This window comes from Giraffa tippelskirchi, chromosome 14 (assembly GCF_054371585.1).
Source record: "Giraffa tippelskirchi isolate mGirTip1 chromosome 14, T2T-mGirTip1v1.2.pri, whole genome shotgun sequence".
NCBI lineage: Eukaryota > Metazoa > Chordata > Mammalia > Artiodactyla > Giraffidae > Giraffa > Giraffa tippelskirchi.
In genome coordinates this window covers 72271746-72297362 of record NC_137288.1, presented here as the reverse complement: position 1 = coordinate 72297362, position 25617 = coordinate 72271746, and the positions used below count along the sequence as shown (strand labels likewise).

The 25617-nt window shown below is 47.9% G+C and overlaps 1 protein-coding gene across 2 annotated transcripts in view; it reads left to right on the top strand.

Moving 5' to 3' along the window:
- The window catches only part of BCL2 (BCL2 apoptosis regulator), a 197710-nt gene that overhangs the window by 117414 nt on the left and 54679 nt on the right, over positions 1-25617 (top strand). The window lies entirely within an intron of this gene.

Genomic DNA, 25617 nt, shown 5'->3' with positions numbered 1-25617 from the left:
CACTGTAATATGTACTGTGACACGTGTTTCAGTCCCTAGTGATGCCTTCCAATCAGGAAAAAGGTTTTAGGACCCAAGTGACTAAGTTACACGACTGAACTTTCTCCCTCCTCCTGTATTAATGAATATTGACTCTTTTCTTGGCCAAAACTATTTAAAATCTGCACAAATGAACTTTTTCCATAACTGAAACTTTTTAAAGGATATATTTGAAATATCTTGAAGCCTAAGAGAATAGCTTCGAAACAAGTTATGCATTGATTTCCTCTTACCTTGAATTATTTCTCACCTGATTTTCCTGGGGTTGTTCCTGAAACATTCTTTGTGGTTCATTGAACACAAAAAACAAGCCATGTACCAGGTCTGGTGGGGGTGGTTCTAGGGGTGTGGGAAACACTGCATTTGTTTTCATGGAGCATAAGTTTCATGGAGGAAATAAGCCACTTCGACAAATAGCCAAAAGGTAAAATAGAAAACTGTCAAGTGCTGTAGTTTTCAAGCTGATTATTACATAGCTAAAAGCTGGTTAAATTACAGTTTTATTGAATGCTAACGAATTATTACTCCCCTCCTGCATAGAACTTTTTCAGCTCTTTACTTTCTCTGGCTTATAATTACGGTGACCACATTTTCCATACCAAAAATTAAGACATGTGGTCTGACAAAGGATTCTTGTACCACTTCTAGGTGTGAGACCACCCATAGTTAGATTTTTTTTTTAAAGCAGGCTTTTTTAGTCCCCCTTTATAAAAATTAGAGGTTTGTTAAATAGGTGTGTTTTTAGACTTTTCATTAAAAACCTACCATGCAAACAGTATTTTATTTTGTATCTGAATCAACATGTTATATCCTAAAGCACAACTTTACAGCCTAAGGGTATGTGTTAGGCTATTCATAAAAACATACTTCTGCATAGAGTAGTAATACCTGCCATTATCCAGGTGTAATAAAAAACGGTCCCAAGGGTTCTGCTCCGGGTCTTTAATTTTCCTTTTGAAGATAAAGCTCTTTATTTCACTTTCAAGGTTCAATGTTTTTGAACCTTGCAAATGATTACCATTGAGGCATGCCAGATGTGAGCAATTGTAAGCAGTAATTCCTGAAAAGAGGGTGAAGCAGTGACTTTTCCTTCCTTATTTTCCTCCCCTATTATCATCTGTGGTTTCTATACATATGGTTTTTACAACAGACCGCTGGACTGCTATAGTCCAGGCATGGGACTTTCGAGCTTTCAGAGATAAGATAGGACAATGTTGATCATTTTTAAATGTGTTATTTGTTTATTTTTGGCTGTCACGGGCCTTACTGCTGCGAGGGCTTCTCTCGAGTTACAGCGAGTGGGGGCTGCTGTCTCCTGTTAGTGCTCAGCCTCTCACTGCGGTGGTGTCTCTTGTTGGGGAGCAGGGGTTCTGGGGCATCGGGCTTCCGTGGGCTGTGGCTCCCGGGGTGTGGCGCAGGGGCTCAGTAGCTGTGACCCATGGGCTCGGTTGCTCCAGGGCATGTGGGATCTTCCTGGATTAGGGATCGAAGACATGTCTCCCGAGTTGGCAGGCGGATTCTTAACCACTGGTCCACCAGGGAAGTCCCTGATCACATCATTTTAGAACCATGTATTTGACATCTGGCCACCATACTATTATGGAAGAATAAGTTGAAAAAATTTAGGGCACATTTTTGCCAGTGTACATAATAAAAAATATCTAGTGATGTTATTTCACTGGACCCATTGGAAATGTTTGAAGTTTAGTAATTAAGTCCATGTTCTATTTATGTCAATATATTTAAGCTTCTGAATGGCACTGATTACTGTAGGACCCTCTCCTCTCACAAGAAGCATCTTCCCGAGATCACCTCATCCCGGATTAGCTGGTCAATGACCACAGTGACATGTGCTTCTCGGATAACACATGGCATTCTATTTGGCTCAGAACTTAGCGGTTGGCTCTGCTAAAAATAAGTCTTTAATGGTTGATTAGGACATTCATCACGGGGTGCTGATATTCGGGAGTTTTCTTCGGGTCATGAAACATATTTATGGATGGCTGCAGAGTGGATGAACCTCGTTTCTTGGGTGAAATGTGATAAGGATTTCAGGGGTATTTTTGTCCCCAAAAGTAACAGTTAGCAGAAGGATGGGGTCTGCTAGTACTTGGGGGCCCAAATTCTTCCGTGTGTCTAAACACAGAGATGCGCCCGGGCCATGTTCCTGGGGAGGAGCGAGAAGCTGGCAGTTGGGGCAGGAGCAGGGGAAAGGTCTTTTGTTGACTCTGCCATTGTTCAGTCACTCAGTCGTGTCTGACTCTTTTTGCGACCCCAGGGACTGCAGCCCACCAGGCTCCCCAGTCCGTGGAATTTTCCCAGCAAAAATACTGGAGTGAGTTGCCGTTTCCTTCTCCAGGGGATCTTCCCGACCCCGGGGTCGAACCCGCATCTCCTGCTTTAGCAGGCGGATTCTTCACCCCTGAGCCACTCTTGACTAAAGCAGGGTTGGTGTCTTGGCTGTGGGCCTGGGGTCAGAGGCTGGTGTTGCCCCAGGAGCCCGCTGCCCTCAGCACTTCCCACGTGTGCGGGGGGGTGTTCGGGGGCGGGGGCACTTCAGCTGCTGCTGTCCCTGATGTCTCTGGGGGTCTCTCTAGTTTGGGGTCTTTGCAGAAGAGTTGGGTTTCAGTTCATCCGATCACTCCCAGTACCTCCTGTCAGGCTTAGGATGACCCCCAAACTCCTCATCCTGATTTGCAAAATGCTTCGCCCCCGACCCCTTCACACTCTGAAGCCCACGGCTCACAAGTCACAGGGGCTGATTCCTGATGCTTCACACGGCACACTCACCGCTCAGGAGGTGAGCCTTTCACTGCCTGTGACCTCTGCCTGGACCAGAGTCCTCCTGATCATCCTGGGACTGTCCTTCTGGCCTGAAAGTCTCCGTTTAAATGTCCCCTCCTCTGAGAAGCTGACCAGCCAGTCCTTCCCCTCTGCTCCCCTACTTTCATCCTCTGAATCTCTTTACAGTCAGGGCTTGGCATGCTTACTCTTTCAGCCTCTTGAGAGCAGAGACCACACCTGTCTTATTCTCTACGAAATCAGAGCAGCGTCAAATGAAAGAAGGAGGTGCTCAAACTGTAGGTGACTATATTTTTAGATTTTTTTTTAAAAATGAGAGTGTAGTTAATTTACAGTGTTGTGTTGCTTTCTCCTGTACAGCACCGTGAATCAGTTATATGTAGACATGTATCCGCTCTTTCCCAGACTCTCTTCCCATAAAGGTCATTACGGATACTGAGTAGTTCCCTGCGCTCTCTACCAGGTCCTTATTAGTCATCCGTTTCGTATGCAGTGGTGCCCATATGTCAATCCCAGTCTCCCAGTTTATCCCTCCCCTCCTTTCCCTCTGCTTACCATAAAGGTGTTTTCTATACCTGTAACTCCGTTTCTGTTCTGTAATATGTTCCTTGATAACCATTTTTTTTGGTAGATTTCACATATAAGCAATATCATGATATTTGTCCTTCTCTGTCTGACTTAGCTTCACTCAACATGGCAATCTCTAGGTCCATCTATGTTGCTGCAAGTGGCATTATTTTGTTCTTTCTATGGCTGAGTAATATTCCATTGTGTGTGTGTGTGTGTCTGTGTGTGTGTGTGTACACCACATCTTCTTAATCCATTCATTTGTTGATGGACATTTAGGTTGCTACCATGTCCTGGCTATTGGAAATAGTGTAATGAACATTGGGGTGGATGTATCTACTCAGATCATGATTTTTTCTGGCTGTATGTCCAGGAGTGGGATTGCTATCATGTGGTAACTCTATTTTTAGTTTTTTAAGGAATTTCCATACTATTCTCCACAGTAGCTGTTTTAGGTTATCTTATTAATAATGCAAAAGAAATAAACGGTCCTTTTAAAAAAAAAATTTCATGCTCACCTCAACGTTTATTTACTTCTTTTGGTCAGAGATTAATCGGTTACATACAACAGCCTGTCCTAAGGGGATCCAAATGCACTGCTCTCTTAGGCTTTGCAAATAAGCTATCCTAAAACCTTGCTCCCTGGCACTGATTTCAGAACCTCCACTTCATGCATCAGGACCCTTTGGGGCTTGTCCTGGACTTCAGCGCTGGTTCCACTTCTTCCATAAGCCACTGCTCTGCACGGATGCCCGGAGTGACTGATTTCCCGAAACCCGTCTCAGATGCTTAAATGGAGTTTGATGGATTTCACACACGCGAAAAGCACTTTTTCGTTTGAGTAGGTTAGTGACACTATTGAATACAAATGATCTGTTCCTGAATATCCTGGAACCTCATGAAAAATCTTCTGGCTAGAAAGTGGGATATAGTCAAAGACAGGCCTGTCACAGCCCAACCCAGGGGATTGATAGTAACTAAAAGATTCTTCAAGCAGTTTCACTTGCTGGGGCAGCCCCAGGGTTTCTAGAGCTTAGAAACCCTCTCTGGGGGCTAGACCTTCAGAGAGGGAGCTGGGAGAAAGCCTTCTGCCCTTGCAGGGGGAGGCGTGGTGCAGTAGTGTGGTCCTGCTTTCTGAAAAATGAGATGTGGACTCCGGTGAGTAGAGTCTTCACCCCCACAGTACCTTGGTGTCTGGCTTCTAAATGCTTTGTGGAACATGTCCTTGTGCTTGGGGGTGTAACCTTATTAATTGGGGGAGGAAATGTAGATTGAGTTTCAAAAACCTGACTTCTCCTAGAACATGGGAGCAGCCTAGATGTCCATCAACGGATGAATGGGTGCAGAAATTGTGGTACATATATACAGTGGAATGTTACTCAGCTTTAAAAAAGAACGTATTTGAGTCAGTCCTAATGAGGTGGATGAACCTAGAGCCTGTTGTACAGAGTGAAGTGAGTCATGAAGAGAAAGACAAACATGGTATGTTAACGCGTGTATATGGAATCTTGAAAGACTGCGCCGATGAACCTATTTGCAGGGCAGCCATGGAGACGCGGAGAGAACAGACCTGCGGACACAGTGCGGGAGGGACAGGGTGGGATGAACTGAAAGAGGAGCATGAAAACATACACATGACCGTATGTAAATTAGACAGCCAGGGGGGTTGCTGTGCGACTCAGGGAACTCAGCCCAGTGCTCGGTGGCAATCTAGAGGGGTGGGGTGGGAGGGAGACTCAAGCGGGAGGGGACGTATGCACACATATGTACAGGACGTGTGTGCACCTGTGGCTGATTCACGTCGGCAGAAACCAGCACAATATCGTAAAGCAAATATCTTGCAAAAAAAAATGTAAAGAAAAACCTGACTTCTGAAAAAATTTGGGAAAATTAAAAAAATAAATAAGGGGCTACATTTACATTAGCAAATCCCAGAGAATATATATTGCGGCACAGAATCATTTAGTCAAGCTTTGCATTCGAAACTAGTGAATTAATTGCTCTCATCTCAATGGTGTCCAGTTAGCTAGGGGATCTTTATCAAGTGTGGACTTAACAGCTACTTGGAATTTGGACCACAGGAAATGATGGGAAATAGCTCTTTTTCAAGTTTTTTATCCTAGGAGGTGGGCATCTCTTTTTTTTGCTCAGTTTGACAGTAGGTGTAAAGAAAAGAATGTGAACTTTTGATGGTGTGATCGGGGTGAGTAATATGGTAAACCCCAGTTTATCTCAAGTACAGTAAATGCTCTCGTTAGCTAGAAGAGTGAGACGTTCTGGTTAATTCAACCCCTTTTTTTAAAAAAAAAAAACCTAGACCACTTCTCTGACTAATTTTTACAGAATTCAATACAACAAAACACACCCAACTGCACAACTACACCAGACATACGTATGTGTCTTAATGATTCAGAAGATATTTGAGGGTTTCCCCAAGCCTAGGGGTCATCGAGAAACTCATCAGTCGTGTCGGAAATGGCCGTTGGTAGGGATTTGGGGCCGATAGAAGGCTGGCCCGCGACTGCTGGTTGGAAATAGCACCTGCTTTTCCGTGGGGGGAGATGGGGGATGGGGGAGGGGAAGCAGAGAGCAGGCTTTGGTATCGTCACTGCTGTTGGCCAGAGGTGAAGGCCACTTCTCATTTTCCCAGGTCTCATCAGGCAATGTATGAGGCTTTTATTGGGCTTATAAACACTCGCAAATACACAGGCCCTAAAGTGAGATAATGTATATAAAGGATTTAGTGCTGAGTCGAACACACAGAAATCCTTGGTCAACATGAGGTGCCTTGAACGCGTTTGTCTGTGATTCGTTGGGTTTGTCGTTGGAGAGCTCTTCTCACACCTCCTTGGCTGGAGGAACTTGATTTGCCTGAGCTAGGACCTCCCGCGTTGTTTACATTGTTTGAGAACTGCAGGGAACTATCATGAACTTAAGGGTGAATAGTGAAATCAGTTAATAGTATGGCTTCAGATTGTACCTTCATCTCTGGAACAAGAGAGAGAACTGGGCAAGTGTGAAGAAATCTAGTGTTTTTTTCCCCCATGCTGTTAAGAGTCTTGTGAATTTTTGGAGGGTAATTTAACCTTAATTTTGGAAATACTAAGTTTACGTACCCTTTGACTCAGTTTCATTTCTAGGAGACTTTCCTACATATATGTAAGGACATCCATTGTGGCATTATTTTGTTTTTGCAGAAAAAGCCAAAAAACAAACTGGGGAAAAAAAAGAAATATCTATGTAGAAGACTGGCTAAATGAAAGTCAATTGTTTTGAACTGAAATGCAACGGTTTAAAAGCACGTGATAGACATAAAGTCACACAAGAAGATGCCCAATTCTTGCAGAGTGGAAAAGTTGAGGTCTGTATGGAGCATATGATTTCATAGTTGAGAAAAAAATTAGAAACATGCATGTATGCGCATAGCATTTTCCGGAAGGATATACAGTATACTGTTCTGTTACTATAATTTAATAATTGTGAGCATTATGAATTAAAATTATTAATTATGACAAAATACAAATTAAGATTAGTTGAGAAACACATATTAAGTGTTTACAGTAAGATGGGTATTAAATTGCTTAAAGATTTGCTCTCATGTTTAAGTATTTCCTAGCTTGCATTCTAATTTGCTTATTCAGGCTTCTACTCATATCACATATACAGTGAAATTTCAGTTCAACTTGTGTGCATGTGTGTGGTGTAGCTTCAGTCGTGTCCAACTCTTTGCGACCCCGTGGACTGTAGCCCACCAGGTTCCTCTGTCCATGGGATTCTCTAGGCAAGAATCCTGGAGTGGGTTGCCATGCCCTCCTGCAGGGGATCTTCCCTACCCAGGGATCGAATCTGAATCTCCTGTGTCTCCTGCATTGGCAGGCAGATTCTTTACCACTAGGGCCACCTGGGAAGGTTCAGCTTAGGGGCATTCATAATTTCTAAATTGGTATTTTAATTGTATTTCTGACAGTGTAGGAGGTAGTGGTGATCACATTACTTGTTGAACCCCCACCTCTGTATTAAACACTTGTACTTATATTTTCTCTTAACCATACACAATTCTGAAAGATGATGAGGAAACAGGCTCTACCAACTGAAGTGACTCTGCAGGAAGTCTGGGAGCTTCAGACTGGGTCTGGCTCCAGGGATCCTCCTATTTCCATGTGTCCTTCTGCCTAAGATACAGCGGCGCTGCTGAATTAACTTCTCAGAGAGTCTGTTTTGCTTTTGAAACATAATTTTGGAAAAAAAAAGAAAGAAAGATGTAACAGAAAACATGCTTTCATTGTTTGCTCTTCTTGCTTTCTAGCACATTCCACGCATCATCATTAACTCTTCTGTGCTGCACATGTGTCTGATCTTTGAACACAGGCTTAAGGAAGCTGATGGAAACCTCCCAAGCCCCTTCGATTCTGCTGATATTTCCATAGTGTGAACCAACCCCGTGGGCGTGGGGCCCAGTGCAGCGAGCCCTCTAGAGCCACTCCAGCCTTCGGGGCTGGACCCGACTCGGATGAGAACACCATACCACCGTACCATTGTTTACTTTCTTGAGATAAAGAACAGAGGAAAGTACAAGAGTGAAATCTGCTTTTGAAAGCATCCAAGTAACGTCATTTTTATGAGTTGAACTCACTTTAGGTGTGGCCTGGTTTTGCTCCCAGAGGTTCCCGCAGTCTCCGAGCGGTCCGCAGGGCGGCCCCGGGGCGGTGACAGCAGCACCCAGAGGCCCTGCCCGGTCCCCGCTGGCTCCTCTGTGCCCTTCCCTCCCTTCTTTCCTGCACCTCTTGCCTGAGATCGCGTCTTTGTCTGAAGGTGGTCCTGGCATTTCCGACGCAGTAAAATGGGGTTGGCACGGGGGCTATGTTCATGAAATGGCCATCTGACCCAGTTTGATTGATTGATTGATTGATTTGGCTGCGCTGGGCCTTTGTTGCTGCGAGGGCTCTTCCTAGTTGCAGAGAGTGGGGGCTGCGCTCGAGTTGCGCTGCGCGGGCTCCTCTGGCTCCGGTGCGCGCGGACTTCAGTAGCTGTGGCGCGTGCGCGCAGTGGTTGTCCTGCTGGGACTTAGTCGTCCTGAGGCATGCGTGATCTTCCCGGACCAGGGCCCACGGCACGTATGATCTTGCCATAGCAGGGATCGAACCAGGGTCCCCTGCATTGCAAAGTGGATCCTTAACCCCTGGACCGGAGAAGCCCTGACCCAGTTTTATGAAAGACTTTTTAGGGGAAATGATAATGATTCTGAGACCTGAAAGAGAGATAACAGAGGCACCCAGTTATCCAGGAAGAGAGGTCAGAATGTACAGAAGCCCAGAGGTTCTCTCGGAGAATTCTGCCTATGATCCAGCTGTGTCTCCAAGTGTTTTTGAATGAGGATATCGGCTACAGACTAGGTCCTTGACCTTGTTAACGGCTCATCATATCAGTATAACTAGGATACAAAAACATTCCTGGAATCAATGACTTTTTTTCTAAAAATCCCTCCAATATTGTTATTGATATTGTGGGAATTTATGACTCATATCTCCTGCATCTATCTGTCTCCTCTTCCTGAAGTCATATTGGCAGACGATATGCCTGGTCAAGGCGAAAACTTTAGGAACTTGTGTAGAGTGAAGTGATAACTGCCGATTCTTGAAAAGGGACTGCTGGTATAATATCCTTTTTGCAAAAATCAGGAAACGTTTAAGGCTGGAGTTTCTGTTTTCAATAACGAAGATGGATATTCACAGAACAGGAGGACGAGCGAAAACAGAACGCTGCAGCCTCAGACGTGCGCTTGGGCTTGTTCTACTTGTCACTGATGGAGACACCAAAGGACAATTCTCCTTTTATTTCTCTTCCTGTGTCCAGCACTAAGGCATGCTTCTAAACCTTGAGCTGTACTATCTTCAGACAATACACAAACCTAGTTTTTCCCAATTTATATATGCCAGAGTTTGGGGTCTCATCTGCCCTCTGGCTAGTCTAGGAAATCTTTCTTTGGAGTTCTTTTCCTTATTCTGTTTCAACACCTAAATTTATTCATTTAGTTAGTTAGTTTTTGCCTATGAGTACGCAACTGAATGGGTACAGGTCAAATTTGAAAATGCCTGTGTGCCAATGGGCTGATCAACCTGAAAAGGCCTAGTTGTGGCACATGGGCTCTTTTTTTTTTTCAGTCCTGGCACATGGGATCTAGTTCCTTGACCAGGGACCAAACGAACCTGGGCTCCCTGCATTGGGAGCCTAGAGACTTAGCCATTGGACTACTAAGCGAAATCCCTGTATTATGATTTTAAACTGACGGATCTATTCTGGTTCAAGGTCAGCCATAAGTTGAATTGTAAAGAAAAGATAAACAATAATATACAATTTACAATTAATACAATTTGCAGTTAATATTAAGGGATAAGCAGGTCAGATCATGGGCTTCCCTGGTGGCTCGGACGATAAAGAATCCACCCACAATGCAGGAGGCCTGGGTTCGATCCCTGGATTGGGACGATCCCCTGGAGGAGGACATGGCAACCCACTCCAGTATTCTTCCCTGGAGAATTCCTGTGGACAGGGGAACCTGGGGGGCTATAGTCCATAGTCCATAGGGTTACAAAGAGTCAGACACAACTGAGTGACTAGGCACAGCACAGCACACATGGTCAGATCGTATACGGAATGAATTTAGCGAAAAGAAAAACAACAAAATGCTATTCTTTTAATTGACAGCGAATGTCCACTAATTATAAATTAAAGACAGTCAGTAATTCCCTTCAGTAAAAGCCCTAGTTGGAAACTGAGACTCCTGTAGTAAATATTAAGCATCATAGGGTCGGGTACATTAGTCACATGTGTGTAATAAAGACAGTAAATCGACATAACTATGGCTATGATGAAATGTGGATAAAGCACTTTGAACCTCCACAGAAATAAGCAGAGTATAAATAGATAGCATGCTCAGGCAGAGAGAAAATCAAGTGCTATTTTAGCACTCGGGCTAGTGATAATTTATTGTTCAGGCTCTTTGGTTGAGTCAGTGTTTATATGGTACTGTATATTAACTGAGACAAAAATAGTCTGTACACATCACTGTCTTGGACAGATTCCTGAGTGATCAGCAGAAACTGTTCCAACAGACCACTCCCCTACAAGGAAGGGATTTATAATATTTTAAATATTCATCCTAGAAATCCAAGCTGTTTTGACGATTTGTTTGGTAATGTATCTGGTTCAAAGAGGAGCAGTGTGGCACGCGCAATGGAAAAAGGCAAAGCAGTTCACGTTCCCAGCTCTGGGCCCAGATTGCCTGGATTCAGACCCCGCCCTGTCACTTCCTGGCTCTGCTGACCGTGGGCAAGTTCCTTAGCTTCTCTGTGCCGTGTTTTGCTCCTCAGTAAGTGGGGTTACTAACAGTTCTGACCTCACTCTCTTGCTGAGAAAGTGAAATGACTTGATGCAAAAAGCGTCCAGCACAGCGCCTGATGCAGAGTGAGTGTGAACTAACCCTCCTGTCTTTTCTCAACCTTTCCCTTCCGTGTGGAGAGTTTTCTTTTTTTAGCATCTAAAAAGAATGTGTTTATCTGGCCGTGCAAGTCTCAGGTGAGGCGTGCGGGGTCTCTGGCTGTGGCGTGAGGACTCCGCAGTTGCAGTGAGGGCTTTGTTGCTCCACAGCGTAAGGGATCGTAGTTCCCTGAGCAGGGGTCCCACCCGTGTCCCCTTCATTGGAAGCAGAGTCTTAACCACTGGACCACCAGGCAGGCCCCCGTGGGTGGGTGTGTTTAACAGCCGTTCCTTGGTCACGTCGCGCGTCTCATGCGCTTTGTCCCCGCACTGCGTAATCTGCCTGGACGTTATGAAGCCACAGTCGAGTATTTGAACCCAAGTCTGTTTGATTCAAGACCCATCCTTTTTATCATGACACTTAACGGTTCTTTCTCAAAAACACCTCTTTCAAAAAGCCCTTTGAGTTCAACTCCACCCAATTCAGGCTCACTCCTCTATCCATTTGAGCTATATTTTCATTTGCAACTTTGAATATGTTTCATCACTTTAGTTTATATCTCCCCGATATAGATAGAAAATATACATAGAAATTCTGTGTTCTTTTTTATTAATTAATTTATTTAAATTGGAGGGTAATTACTTTACAGTACTGTGGTGGTTTCGCCATACATCGACATGAACCAGCCACCGCTACACATGTCCCCATCCGGAGCCCCTCCCCATCCCCCAGGTTGTCCCAGAGCTCCGGCCTTGAGCGTCCTGCTTCGTGCATCAAACTTGGTCATCTATTTCACATGCGGTAATACACATGTTTCAGTGCTATTCTCTCAAATCATCCCACCCTCGCCTTCTCCCACAGAGTCCAAAAGTCTATTCTTTACATCTGTGTCTCTTATGCTGCCTTGCATATAGGATCGTTGTTACTACCTGTCTAAATTCCTTATATATGCATTAATATACTGTATTGATGTTTAAATCCTGTGTTCTTCAAGAGGAAGCATCTCTCATAACTCCTTCTGGCAATCTTTTTGACTGCCTTTCAGTCTGATTATACCAGAATCAGGCACGGCTGAAGGATTAAACAGATTGGAATTTATATCAGCCATGAAGTTTCCCATATACCTAAGGAGCAGAACAGATGCTCATGGCTTCCATAGAAACCATGCACAGCACCCAAGCCTGTAAAACGCAGGTCATTTCTGAATTACATACAGTCTTCATTCAAGAAGAACTGCAGTAATTCAAGAAGTAGTTGTGGAAGCCTTTGCACTGTCTGTTGGGCCATTACTACAGGAGGATTAAGAGTATGACCTCCAGGAGACCCCCGAGGGGGGCATTACTTGTTGAATTCAGCATCATCCAAGGTCTGAACTTCATCCTGGCAGCCTGAAGATCTGAGTTGTTCATTCCTCAAGGAGAGATCCGTCTCTTAGGGACTGACTCCCATTAACAGCCCACTGGACAGGTGTTCAACCAAAAGGCCAGTATATTCATTTGTAAATGAGACAGCTTGCGCTTTGCTGTCCCAGCCCATACTCTCTCTCTAGGCAGGTTTTCTTTGGAAACCAGATGGGCTTCAGAGGTAGCTTGGCAAGCGCAAGATCTGAACAAAGAAAGTGAGGAGACTGGGTTGGTTTCAAAACAGTGACACGAAGATGACCTCACATACTTATTCCCAAGATTGCCTCGGTTACTCGGCCAAGGTTGGCTTGGAAATGGCCAAGGTTGGCCTCTCCAGTTCACTGGCCTGCAACTGACCAGTCTGCTTTCCGATTGGCACAGTCATCCGCTACATATATCCGTCGGGTTGGAGTCAAAGCTTTCAGGATCAGATCCATCTGATGTCTTCAGAATGCCTTTCCTCCTCTGTTCTGGCCGCCTGTGTGGTCCTAGAGACCGGGTATGTCTGAGGGGCAGGGTCCGGGGCAGGCTCTCGCCCCTGGAATGGAGTGTTGGTGCATTTTGGCGAGCTGCCATCCAAGGCAGCTCAGAGTCAGGCAAGAAGAGAGGCGTGTTCTGTTATTCTTGGTAAAATAAATCACACCACTTAAAGTACACAAGAGACAGGAAGGAGAAGAGAGCAGAGGGGCTCTCTCCGGGCAGTGCTTGCCCTTCCAGCCGTGTGATCACAGACGTCCATGCTGAGTCCTCAGACACACTGGTTTCCAAGCCCCCACGCGTTCAGAGGGCAGCGGCACGGGTCCTCCTTCCTCTGAGCCCCCCGCCCCCCGGCACTTGTCTCCGCTCCGAGGCCAGCCCGCGCCTTCAGCACCTTTCTCAGGGCTGCGTTAGTTCCCGATGTCTTTCAAGCTCCTCTCATGTAGAGGCAGCTTCAGCTCTCCGAGGTCGCCGGGGGCACAGCTGAGCTGGTGGCCGCGTGGGCCCCTCTCGTGGGGAACAGCTGTCCTGAGCCCAGGGTCCCTCCACGGCGCTGTGCCCCTTGCCCACCCCATGGCGGTACTTAGCTGACGTGGAGCCTTGTGAGGGGGGCAGGCCACTCATCAACCTCTCCTGTGGGGGCCCGGCTTCCTCACTGGGGGACCTGGAGGAGCAGACACCCCACCTCTGCCCTTCTCTGCTTGGTCTTGGCCTTCAGCCATGAGAGAGGCGGGTGGAAGGGTCTGGCCCCTCTGCTCTCTGAGCTGCTAACTGGTCTTACTCCTCGTGGAAAGCCTCATGCCTGTTATCCTTCCCTAGCACATCCCGGTCCGTGGCAAATAGTGGGTTTGAGCCGCACCTTCAATATGACGTGGATTTGTCCATTCATTGGTGACCTGCACGCATCGAGCTGTGTGTCCAATGCTGGAGATACGACACATGCTTTCCGCGGCGGTACCACAACCTCAGTGGTCTCATAAGACGCCCAAAGCTTTACTGAGGCTCCCTTTCCAGCCCGTTCACCCCCGGGGGGCCGCATCCATATCATACCGGGAATTCTTTACACGAGTTGTCCTCATCCTTGGCTTCCCTGGAGGCTCAGACCATAAAGAATCTGCCTGCACTGAAGGAGATCTGGGTTCTCTCCCTGGGTGGGGAAGATCCCCTGGAGAAGGGAATGGCAACCCACTCCAGTATTCTTGCCCGGAGGATTCCATGGACAGAGGAGCCTGGTGGGCTGCAGTCCATGGGGTCCCAAAGAGTTGACTTAGACAGATGCCCGAAGTGGGAACATGAGGTTGTGTTGGTCCAAGAAAACGTCCTTAAGGGGACTGACACAGAGCAGAGTGCCATGGAAGGCCTCCTGCCCTTCTCGGGGGTGCGTGTAAGGAAGCTGGGCACGGCTGCAGAATGGGCCATGACGCCAGCCGTGAAGGCTTCTTTATGGTGTCGGTCTCACCGGGAGAGTCTGCACGTCGCTCCCGGTCCAGCTCCTTAATCAGCAGGGAGGCCGAGGTGGCTGCCCTTCCGTCACACCCCGGGGCCACCCCCCGGCCCCAAGGGAGCCACGCAGGCTCTCCCCGAGTCCCTCCGCAGAGACCGGACAAGGCAGCCTGTCCAGGGACTGGGTCCGCCCTGTGTGGTCAGCCGGTGCAGTCGGGCGTTTTCTCAGCAGGTGTGGATGCCTTTTCATGGTGCTTTGTGAAGGACAGTGGCCGGTGGACAGCCACGAGCGTGTTCAAGTGAGCTCTGGGTTCCGCAGGTTGTATGTGGCGGCCTTAAATACGGCCACACGCCTCCATCCCGGCTGCACCCTAAAATCACTCAGCAGTGTGTCACAGGCTGATGCCCAGACTAAATTCCACCAGACTCCCTGTGGTTGGGACCCAGAGTCCCTGAGTGATTATGTGAGCGATTGTGTTAGCAAGGCTTGCTCTGTGGTGACCAAATGGGAAGGAAATCCAAAAAAAGGGGACTATATGGGGCTTCCCTTGTGGTCCCATAGTTAAGAATCCACCTTGGAATACAGGGGTCATGGGTGCGGCCCCTGCTCTGGGGAGATCCCACATGCCTCGGGACAACCAGGCCACAGCTGCCAAACCTGCGAGCTGCAAGCATTGAGCCACGTGCTGCAACTACAGAAGCCCGCACACCAGTGCCTGCGCTCTGCAGAGGGAAGCCCGCAGTGAGAAGCCCGTGCACCACGGCTAGAGAGAGCCCTCGGACGGCAGCAAAGACCCAGAGCAGCCGAAAATAAAGATACTTTGTAAGAAAGAGAGGATATATGTATACGTATAGCTGATTCACTTTGCTGTGTGGCAGAAACTGACACCCCATCATTAAGCAACCTTACTCCAGTAAAAAGTAATTTAAAAGAAGACTGAGGACTAACTGCTGTAAGGAAGGGAGAGAGGATGAAAGCAAAGCAGGGTAAGAGGGAAGAAGGGAATTGAGAAATACAGAAGAAATGCGGGGCTGCCCTGGGGCAGTGGAGAGAGATGGTTCCTAACCAGCAAGTGCCCAGGGCTCCCCGCAAGAGGGAGGTGTGCCAGCTCAGGCCCCCCGGGGTGTGAATATGGGGGATCGAGGCCGTGCTGGGGTCCAGGTGTGGTCAAATGCGGCTGGTCTTGCCATCAGATGAACCACGCACCAGCTGCGTGTCCCAGGACACAGGGCTCCCCTGAGCCTCCCTGAGCTTCTGGGTTCTCTGATGGCCCCTGCAGGGCTGTGCGATGGATCTGGTGGGATGACGGTGGAGGTGATGCACAGGCACTCTGCACATGGCAGCTCCACAGTAAGAAGCTTAAAAAAAATGTCTACTTCTATTTCCATAAAAAGTTACCAGCTCTTCGCATCAGCTATTTCTCCCTGCTCTCCTGAAAGACAGTGGCTATGAAATACTGGTTCAGCAGAGTTAATACAGAGTTCAGAGGCCTGGCTCACAGAAGGACCCGTATTTACATCAGCCCCCTGGGTGACTCTGACACAAGCAAAGTCCCGGAGCCTTTCTGTAAGGAAAGCTGGGTCATCCCGCTCTGTCGTGAGGACCAGAAGGATCAGCTGCAGTAGGCGCCAGGGAGGCTCTGTTAGGGAGCCTCACCACCTCCTACTGGTTTGCTTCACCTCCTTGTTTCCTGAACTTTCTAATGATTTTGGTGAACTTCTGCCCCACCCCAGCATAGACAAGGGCCAGTAGGCAACCGGCAGGGTAATTTTGGCAAGGTTCCACCTTTCATTTACAAGTCAAACTGAGACAGGCTCTAAAACTGGCATCCTCCGAATTAGTAACCCCTCGCCAAGCAAGGTGAGAGCCTTTTCCTCTCTGCCTGCAGAGGCAAGAATGAGTTGTCTTGCTCCCTCTTTGTGGTCGATGCCTCTGAAAGCGTCTTGTTTGGAGCCTTCGATCGTCAGCTGTGAGGTGCAAAGTGAAACAGCACCCTCTCAGTGTTTAGTATTTATTTTTCAAGGCACAAGGCGCCCCTTGGACCACAGTGAGTCAAAGTGTCTGTGCACGGACAAGTCTCCATGGGTACTGCGAGAGTGTTGGCCTGTGGGAGCCCACAAGGACGCCCAGTGGATTTATTGCTTATTGTTTTTGTTGTAACTATAATAGGAAAAAGGATGTGTCTGCCCATAGGAGCAGCTGCTGTACGGGCCTGAGGACTGGGGGCTGGAGGGGCGTGGAGCTTTGGTGATGGAACCCCACGGCCAGCCGGGGTCTGCAGGGGATGGAGGGGTCTCCTTCCTCTGCAGTGTGGTCCCCACTGCTTCTTGGAGGTAGAGTTCCCACTCAGAGCAGCCTGGTCACTCGCTGGCGGGTGGCAGATCACTCACGTGGCCCTGGTAGGCCTGGGAAAGTGGAAATGCCATGGAGACCCAGCCCGGCGGGGCGGGCGGGCAGCTCGCCTCCGCCCCCGCTCCAGGGGGGTGAATACTGTCCCAGGAGCCACTGTCTCACGCGAGAGCAGCCCGTGTTCGTTTTGTTTCATGAAGAGGGAGAAGGGATTCCTGCTGCAGGCTTTGCTAAAGCACAAGAATTCCTAGCAACGCCAAGGGCTCTGCTTTATGGGCGAGACTTTAATTTCTCTTTTCTGTCCTTTGTGATTTGGTGAGGGTGCTGGAGTTTGAAAAGCACCTTTTAAGTGGCCTTTATCTTCCTAAAACTACAATTCATTTTCCATTACCTATCAGGGGTTAATAAAATATCTGCTGGGCATCTCTGGAGTATTTGGAAAGGAGAAGAAGGGAAAAGAAGGAAGAAGTGTTGCAGAAATGTAAGGTTTTAAAATTCATATCCAAAATTGTGCTTAAATGATAGATACCATAGGTTGCCATATACTGAGTTAATGCATGTGGTGGGCGGGGGGTGGGTGTGTGGGGGGGAAGATCCTGGAGTTCTTTTGTGAGGGAAAGGAGTATTAAATAGTCATCAAAATATCTTTTTGATATGTATCAGTATACAGAAATCTCACTGAGAAAACAGAAGGCTAAATGAAGGAACAGTCAGAAAAATGGCACCCATGCCAGTGATGAAATTTAGTATCTGTTGAGCATGTACCATGTGCCAGGCGCCCCTCAAAGCACAGCACATCTTCATAGGCACTTGCTTCCTCTTCTAGCCTGTAGGTCAGACACTACTGTCACCCTCCTCTAGAAAGGAGGAGGAGCCAATCTGATAGAAATCTCTTGACTTCAGCAATCAAGGAACATCGCTTCAATGTCAATGTCCATGCAAGTATCAACGGTAACAGTCAGACCTGGAAGCAGTCAAGCCCCTTGCTGAGAGGTGCCTTTCTTCCTAAGGTGGAGTTGGGGCCCTTCCTCCCACACCCCAGCATGTTGCCCTCTGGAAACCAGAGCCACGGGACTCAAACTTCTCTGGCTTCACCCTTCTTGCCTCATTTTGCAAATGGCACCAGGAGGGAGGGACGTGTGGAGGGGTTCCTCTTCAGAGCTGGGCGTGGGCCGAGATGAGACTCGGGCTCTGGATGCAGCCAGGGCTGCCTCCTGGAAAGCTGGAGTGTCCAGTGTGTGTCTGAGAATCTGTCAAGGCTGCCAAACCAGGCCGCTTTCTTATTGTCTGTTTGACGCTCTCTGGACTCTTCTGCCTTGAAAACTGGAAGCTTTTTCTTTCCCCAACTGCAGCAACTTGGCTGAGCACCTCCCTGGCTCTCAGGAAACGTCCTTTGGTGGGTGGACCATTCCTTCTCGCTCCCCGTTGTGGAATCTTTGTGTATCAAGTACGGGAAAGTAGGTGAAAGGCGTTGCTTGGCGCCCACGCTGTGCTTCAGGAAACCTGTTCAGGGGTCCCAAGCAGGGTCAAGGATGTAAGCAGAGAACCAGCCAGAATATTCTTGCTGCTTTACTATATTTTTAAATGACAGACTTGTGCTTTTCCATCCGTTTTCATTGAGTCAAGTCCCATGACTTCTGTGATCCCCAAATCCTCCCTAAATTCCCACACAACTGGCCGTCCCCAACCCTGCCCTACTCCCTTGAAACCCTCTCCCTTCCCCGCCTGGGAACCTGCCCTTTAAATTGGACATGGCTCGGATTTTAATCTCTCCTCAAAGGCACAGTGACAGTTTCACAACAAAGCAGGCAGTGGGTGGGGGGAGAGAGTTTTGTTTTCTGCTCCCATTAAGAGAGCAACTGTTCTTTCTTTGTCCCGTGGGGCCGAGTCTTGGCAGCAGGCGGGGGAGACCTTGAATTTGGTGTCGCAACATCCATCAGACCCGAGTGAGTCTGGGCTCCTCGAAGGTGAACTGCAGCTGTTTGGATAAAACTCTAAAATCTTGTTTGTGCGATTCTCAGCCCTTGTTTTACCATCACTCTTCCTGGCAGAGAAACCAGGAAGCTTTCCTTTCCCAGGAACTTGGGCAGGTAATTGTTTTCCCAAACTGCATTTTAATCGCTGATGGAAATGGACATTCTTTGCCCTGAGAACCTTCTCCCTCATCTATAAAGCCTATAAACCATCCGCATTCTCCCCGGGCCTTGGATTCAACCCTGAGACTGGATTACAGACCGTCCCTCCCTCTCCGAGATGCATTTCCATCTCTGGTTGTAATTTAGGGCCATTTACATTTCTCAACAACGGTTCTGAGCCTTTTAGTCTCTTGGAATCTTGGAGTGCTTTCCTACTCAGCGGCTGGCCGCGGCCAGGTGGCCTGTGATCTCCAGAGAGTAGGAACTGGCGAAATCTGTTTCTCGGTGTCATTAAGGAGCATAATCTGCCACGAGCCGGTAGTTTTTACCACCGCCAAGTGTTTTCATGGCCCCTGGTCTCCTGTTGGTGTATCAGGAGGCCCCTGGTTTAGGAGACACAACCCAGGAGGCCCCCGGAGGCCCCGATTCTGTTCCCATCCCTACAGCACTGGGACTGAGCTTAGGGAAGCAGCTGATGACCGGCACTGTTTAGAGGTGTGTCCATCCTACACCCCGTGCCAGGGGCTGGGTGGGGCTGTTCTTCGGAGCAGGAGGAGTGGGTTCACTTTCCACCCTTGTCCCCTCCTGGCTTGCTCCTTGGAAGGAAACCAATGCCAAACCTAAACAGCATATTAAAAAGCAGAGATATCCCTTTGCCAACAAAGGTCCGTCTAGTCAAAGCTATGGTTTTTCCAGTAGTCATGTATGGATGTGAGAGTTGGACCATAAGGAAAGTGAGTGCTGAAGAATTGATGCTTTTGAACTGTGGTGTTGGAGAAGGTTCTAGAGTCCCTTGGACGGCAAGGAGATCCAACCAGTCCATCCTAAAGGAGATCAGTCCTGAATATTCATTGGAGGACTGGTGCTGAAGCTGAAGCTCCAATACTTCGGCCATCTGAGGGAAGAGTCAGCAGATTAGAAAAGACCTTGTTGTTGGAAAAGATTGAAGGCGGGAGGAGAAGGGGATGACAGAGGAAGAGATGGTTGGATGGCATCACCAACTCAATGGACATGAGTTTGAGCAAACTCCGGGAGATGGTGAAGGACAGGGAAGCCTGGTGTGCTGCAGTTCATGGAGTTGCAAAGAGCCGGACACGACGGAGAGACTGAACAACAACTCCTCTGGGTGGGGAGAGTGTTCCCCTCCCTGGCGATTGGCCAACCTGCAGACAGGGAGGCTCAGAAACTCAGACACATCCTGGAGCCCTGTTCCTCCAACCCCTCGAGAGTCCATCGCCTCTGCTCACTCTAGGGCTGGGGCTATGTCCTGAGGGTCACTAGAAGCATAAAACCAAGATTCTTATGCGAGACAGAATAAGAGACACAGATGCATAGAACAATTTTATGGACCCTGAGGGAGAAGGTGAGGGTGGGAAAAATAAAATAAAATAAAATAAAAAATAAAAATAAATTGGCTGGTCACATCAAAAAAAAAAAAAAAAAAAGCCAAGATTCTTGAAGAGCAAAGTCTGCCTTGCCAGAATGTCTTCGCTATTCATCAGCAAACATCCGTCTATCAAGCCTGGCGCTAGGTTCTCTGATACCAACAAACTCGCCGCCAGAGATTCCCATCCAAGATCAACTCTGAGGAGGCGAGCCGTGAGCTCCGCCGCCAGGTGGCCTCTCGGGCGCCGGGAAGCGGCCCGTGGTCTCCCGAGGTGGGCTGTTAGGGAGGCAGTGAGGGGAAGACAGGCCGTCTCGGGCTGGGCGGGCAGCCGACAGCAGGGTGGGGGTTCAGGATAGGTATTCGGAGAGACTGCAGGGGCCCCCTGGCATGTCATCCTGGAGGGCCTCTGTGCCTACAGGAGGCCCCAGGGGCGGTTCCACGCGCTGTTCTTGATGTCTGGGTGGGGATGGGTGGCTGCGAAATGCAAAGGTGCGGCCGACTAGTTAAGCCTTCACCTTTCCTCCCCACTGGTTCGGTGGTGAGGAGCCCGCCTGCCAAGGCAGGAGACGTAAGAGACATTCCTGGGTTTGGTGCCCGGGTCGGGAAGATCCCCTGGAGGAGGGCATGGCGGCCCACTCCAGTGTGCTTGCCTGGAGAATCCCTGGTCAGAGGAGCCTGGTGGCTACAGGGCGTGAGCTCACAGACTCGGACGTGAGTGAAGTGACTTAGCAGGCATGCCGTTAGGAAACGCGTTCGGTGCATTCTGCCTGTGGCGGGGCGAGGAGTGTCCCAGGAACCGACTGAAGTCAGGCTTACTGCCCTTCCACACAGCACACACCTACCACTCACTCACTCCTGCACTGACTCGTTCATTCATTATTGCATTTACTCATTCTCTCACTCACTCAACAAACATCTCCTGAGCAAGCGTTTCCTACACGCTGGACACTGCTAGGCAGGCAAACTTCTGTCAGGAGCCGAGAGCAGGAAGCTTCTAAAATCCTAGTCCCCAGAGGCCTGACCACCCGCGTCGCCTCCCAGGCCTCCGTCCGCGCACTCCATGGGTCCCGCATGTCAGAAAGGTGTGCAGAGAGGACCGGAAGCAGGGCCGTCTCTCCGGCCAGGTCCCATCATTATGGAAAAGACTGATTAGTCTGCAAGTGATGTTATCACCAGGGTTCTCAGGACACGGGTTTCCATCGCTGCCGCCGCTCTCTGTTCTAATAAAGGGATGTCCTGTCAGTGGGCCGTGCAGAATGCTGATGGGCGCAAACTGCATACCTTGTCCGGGGACGCACACAGCCAGATGACAGAGGTGGTAGTTGGAGCTGAGGTGGTTTTTTAGAGTTCCCTTTGCTTGAAAATGCCACCCACAGCTTTCACCCACCTTCCCGTCATCCGAGTCAGCTGGACTCCCTTTATCCCAAGTCAGAGCTCTGGTGTGAAAACTTCCCTTGTGAGGCTTCAAGAGTCCGGGGAAGCCGCCGGCCGCTCTGCTCTGAGAGGTGCAGACCCCCGAGCGACCTCAAGAGCAGAGATCACCTGTTGGCAGGTTCTGAGAACGTGTCTGAATAGATCATCTCCTCAGTGGTCCTGGCAGCTCACTGTCCCACGGGGTGTGGGCTCCAGGCCCCCGAGCCTCCCCAGGAACATTTTTGGTCACCTGTGTCCTGGGAGGAAGGGAGAGCAGGGGTCAGAAAATCTGAATTTGAATCTCATCTCTGCCATCAACTGGTAGATTGGTCCAGGCCATCTCTCTCACCCTCTCTCTCTTTTTTAACTGAAGTGTAGTTGCTTCAGGGGCTTCCCTAGTGCCTCAGCAACAAAGAGTCTGCCTGCAGTGTAGGAGAACAAGAGACACAGGTTCGATCCCTGAGTGGGGAAGATCCACTGCAGGAGGAAACGGCACCCCACTCCAGTGTTCTTGCCTGGAGAATCCCATGGACAGAGGCTACAGGCCATGGGGTTGCAAAGAGTCAGACAGGACTTAGCAGCCAAACCACAACCAGCACTACATAGTTGCTTTTCAGTGTTGTGTTTCTACCGCAGAGGGAAGCAGCTCTACGGATACATGCATCCCCTCTCTTGGGGGCGATTTTCTTCCCATTTAGGTCACCACAGAGCATTGAGTAGAGTTCCTTGTGCGCTATATGGTAACTTCTCACTAGTCTCTGGTTTATACTTAGTAGTGTATATACATAAGCAGGGTGACAATATACAGCCTTGACGTACTCCTTTTCCTATTTGGAACCAGTCTGTTGTTCCATGTCCAGTTCTAATGGTTGCTTCCTGATCTGCATACAGGTTTCTCAAGAAGCAGGTCAGGTGGTCTGGTATTCCCATCTCTTTCAGAATTTTCCACAGTTTACTGTGATCCACACAGTCAAAGGCTTTGGCATAGTCAATGAAGCAGAAATAGATGTTTTTCTGGAACTCTCTTGCTTTTTCGATGATCCAGCAGATGTTGGCAATTTGATCTCTGGTTCCTCTGCCTTTTCTAAAACCAGCTTGAACATCTGGAAGTTCATGGTTCACATATTGCTGAAGCCTGGCTTGGAGAATTTTAAGCATTACTTTACTAGCGTGTGAGATGAGTGCAATTGTGCGGTAGTTTGAGCATTCTTTGGCATTGCCTTTCTTTGGGATTGGAATGAAAACTGACCTTTTCCAGTCCTGTGGCCACTGTTGAGTTTTCCAAATTTGCTGGCATATTGAGTGCAGCACTTTCACAGCATCATCTTTCAGGATTTGAAATAGCTCAACTGGAATTCCATCACCTCCACTAGCTTTGTTCATAGTGATGCTTCCTAAGGCCCACTTGACTTCACATTCCAGGATGTCTGGCTCTAGGTGAGTGATCACACCATCGTGATTATCTGGGTCATGAAGATCTTTTTTGTACAGTTCTTCTGTGTATTTTTGCCACCGCTTCTTAATATCTTCTGCTTCTGTTAGGTCCATACCATTTCTGTCCTTTATCGAGCCCATCTTTGCATGAAATGTTCCCTTGGAATCCCTAATTTTCTTGAAGAGATCTCTAGTTTTTCCCAGTCTGTTGTTTTCCTCTATTTTTTGCATTGATCGCTGAGGAAGGCTTTCTTATCTCTCCTTGCTAATCTTTGGAGCTCTGCATTCAAATGGGAATATCTTTCCTTTTCTCCTTTGCTTTTCACTTCTCTTCTTTTCTCAGCTATTTGTAAGCCCTCCTCAGACAGCCACTTTGCTTTTTTGCATTTCTTCTCCATGGGGATGATCTTGATCCCTGTCTCCTGTATAATGTCACGAACCTCCATCCATAGTTCATCAGACACTCTATCTATCAGATCTAGTCCCTTAAATCTATTTCTCACTTCCACTGTATAATCATAAGGGATTTGATTTAGGTCATACCTGAATGGTCTAGTGGTTTTCCCTACTTTCTTCAGTTGAAGTCTGAATCTGGCAATAAGGAGTTCATGATCTGAGCCACAGTCTGCTCCCGGTCTTGTTTTTGCTGACTGTATAGAGCTTCTCCATCTTTGGCTGCAAAGAATATAACCAATCTGATCTCGGTGTTGACCATCTGGTGATGTCCACGTGTAGAGTCTTCGCTTGTGTTGTTGGAAGAGGGTGTTTGCTATGACCAGTGCGTTCTCTTGGCAGAACTCTATTAGCCTTTGCCCTGCTTCATTCTGTACTCCAGGGCCAAATTTTCCTGTTACTCCAGGTGATTCTTGACTTCCTACTTTTGCATTCTAGTCCCCTATAATGAAAAGGACATCTTTTTTGGGTGTTAGTTCTAAAAGGTCTTGTAGGTCTTCATAGAACTGTTCAACTTCAGCTTCTTCAGTGTTACTGGTCGGGGCATAGGCTTGGATTACCATGATATTGAATGGTTTGCCTTGGAAACGAACAGAGATCATTCTTGTCGTTTTTGAGATTGCTTCCAAGTACTGCATTTTGGACTCTTTTGTTGACCATGATGGCTACTGCATTTCTTCTAAGGGATTCCTGCCCACAGTAGTAGATATAATGGTCATCTGAGTTAAATTCACCCATTCCAGTCCATTTTAGTTTGCTGATTCCTAGAATGTCAACGTTTGCTCTTGCCATCTCCTGTTTGACCACTTCCAATTTGCCTTGATTCATGGACCTAACATTCCAGGTTCCTATGTAATATTGATTTTTACAGCATCAGACCTTGCTTCTATCACCAGTCACATCCACAACTGGATATTGTTTTTGCTTTGGCTCCATCCCTTCATTCTTTCTGGAGTTGTTTCTCTACTGATCTCCAATCCAACCAGTCCATCCTAAAGGAGATCAGCCCTGGGTGTTCATTGGAAGGATGATGTTGAAGCTGAAACTCTAATACTTTGGCCACCTCATGTGAAGAGTTGACTCACTGGAAAAGACCCTAATGCTGGGAAGGATTGGGGGCAGGAGGAGAAGTGGATGACAGAAGATGAGATGGCTGGATGGCATCACCGATTCGATGGATATGAGTTTGGGTGGACTCAGGGAGTTGGTGATGGACAGGGAGGCCTGGCGTGCTGTGATTCATGGGGTTGCAAAGAGTAAGACACAACTCAGCGACTAAATTGAACTGAGTATATATGTGTCCCTGTCTGTATGGTATCTTCTCACTAGTCTCTGGTTTATACTTCGTGGTGTGTATATGATCCCTGTCTATATGGGAGCTTCTAGTCTCTAGGTTACGCTTCCTGGTGTATATATGATCCCTGTCTATATGGGAGCGTCTAGTCTCTAGGTTACGCTTCCTGGTGTATATATGATCCCTGTCTATATGGGAGCTTCTAGTCTCTAGGTTACGCTTCCTGGTGTACACATGTTGGTCCCAATCTCCCAGTTCATCCCACGCCACCCTCCTTGCCCTTCGGTGTCCACATGCTTGTTCTCTGCGTCCGTGTCTCCAGTTCTGCTTTGCAAATAGGTTCATCTGTGCCTTGGCCACCTCTGAACACCTCTGAGCTCGAGTTTCCTCACCGCTGAGTTTCTTAGTCCCACGGGGAAACAAGTTTAGCGCCAACAGAGGGATCTCAGATGAACTAGCCAGAACTGGAATTCGTCTGGGATGCTCAGCACAGCTGTGCCAGCTGTTTACAGCCAGCTGAAGTCTGTTCGGGTTGGCTTTGGGTCCACACTATGCTGGTTGTTCAATATGAGTATGACTCCCGGAAATAATTTATGTGAAAGAGTTTGTAGACAGTATAACACACGGCTAGCTCGTTTGATGATGGTGTTTGGATAGTCACCACTGCCAAGTCTAATGTTAAATATATATTTTCTCTATATATATTTTTTCATCATCAGACAAATAAATAGTCTTCATATTAGCGTGTATCTTTTGAGTCTTAACAAAGGAGAAGTAACACAACATTTAGGTTCAAACGTTCTTATCTCGTAGTTTTTCATGAGTCATCCTGATTTTGCAGGAATCATTTCTGAGCCTCAGAGAGTGACTGAGGGATCACTCGTGTTGGCCTTTTGAATGAAGATCGTATTTGGTAAAGGTGACTTTTGACAAGATACGATTC